Below are 1,395 nucleotides of genomic sequence, written 5' to 3'. Positions count from 1 at the left end.
GGGTGGACATAAAGTGGAAAGGAGGGGAAATAACTCCCACCATGCAGCAGGACACCTTCAGCTGTGGGGTCTTTGTAATGTAGGTTTGATAGTTATATTTTCAATAATGAATGGTTAGCTGTTATGTGACAATTAGGTCAAAAACTCTATTATATTTTTTGGTGTAGATGGCCAAGGAAGTTGCACAGAACTTCCCCAACATCCCAAATTGATATGGAACCTTCAAAAAACAAATGGAGCAACTGCAGAAATAAATGGCTGAGGATATACTAAACATGTCTGGTATGTAATGACATTTAATTCAAAGTAAATGTAAATTCTTTATTTGTATGTAGTTGTGTGGGACAGCCATATGTTCAGTTCATGTCTATGATTTCAGAGTTCAATAAAGCCTGCTTCATGTGTGCCACTGATGAAGAACCTGGATGTGGCCCAGACTGACAGGGTTAGTAACTTTATTTAACATGTTTATAATCTTTTGACAACAGTGACGGCATGTAAGACAATTTATGATATAACACAATGGATGGCTAATTCATCATACTGCATTGATATTTGATATTACTTATAACGTGTTCCGCTTTGTTTTAGATTGAATGTTTTGCCAACGGGGGTTCCATGTGCTGTGCCTCGGAATGAAGACCAAAGAGTTCACCAGAGTAAAGAACACAAACTGGAAGTGCAGTCTTTGTTGTTGAGAATGTCTGCTCTACCCCATCCACACTGAAGAATGAAGACCAAACTGAGTTCACATCAGGGTTAATGTCTGCTCTAAATCACCAGGGGATTGTATTTATCATCATTAGAATCCCTCACACTGAAGAGGCACAAACTGGAAGTGACAGTCTTTGTTGTTGAAAATGTCTGCTCTACCCCATCCACACTGAAGAGGCTCTGACATCAACCAGTTACATCAACCAGGGATAATCCACACTGAAGAGGCTCTGACATGTACATCAACCAGGGTTAATGTCTGCTCTACCCCATCCACATCTGACATGTACATCAACCAGGGATAAAGAGGAAGTTAACACTGACATCAACCAGGGATAAAGAGGCATCAACATCAGGGATAAAGAGGAAGTTAACACTGACATGTACATCAACCAGGGATAAAGAGGAAGTTAACACTGACATGTACATCAACCAGGGATAAAGAGGAAGTTAACACTGACATGTACATCAACCAGGGATAAAGAGGAAGTTAACACTGACATGTACATCAACCAGGGATAAAGAGGAAGTTAACATGGTGAAATGTTTCATACTTATTTGAAGTTAAGTGTCTGTTGACATGTTGGAAAAGATTAAAGGTCTACATTTTCTGTTTAATTTGTCAATGTTACATTTTGAATCATTGATTTTCTGGCCACCATTACTGTGGTTACATGTTCA

General features: G+C 39.0%; 1 long non-coding RNA gene across 1 annotated transcript; it reads left to right on the top strand.

Moving 5' to 3' along the window:
• On the top strand, nucleotides 1-724 carry LOC121843703. Its single transcript, XR_006081711.1, has 4 exons — nucleotides 1-79; nucleotides 168-282; nucleotides 380-445; nucleotides 592-724. It is a non-coding gene; the product is annotated as an uncharacterized LOC121843703 (long non-coding RNA).
• Nucleotides 725-1,395: the final 671 nt, after the last annotated feature.

The sequence above is a fragment of the Oncorhynchus tshawytscha genome, unplaced genomic scaffold (genome assembly GCF_018296145.1).
Source record: "Oncorhynchus tshawytscha isolate Ot180627B unplaced genomic scaffold, Otsh_v2.0 Un_contig_10377_pilon_pilon, whole genome shotgun sequence".
In the NCBI taxonomy this organism is placed as follows: Eukaryota; Metazoa; Chordata; class Actinopteri; order Salmoniformes; family Salmonidae; genus Oncorhynchus; species Oncorhynchus tshawytscha.
This window is presented reverse-complemented; position numbering and strand designations above follow the sequence as displayed.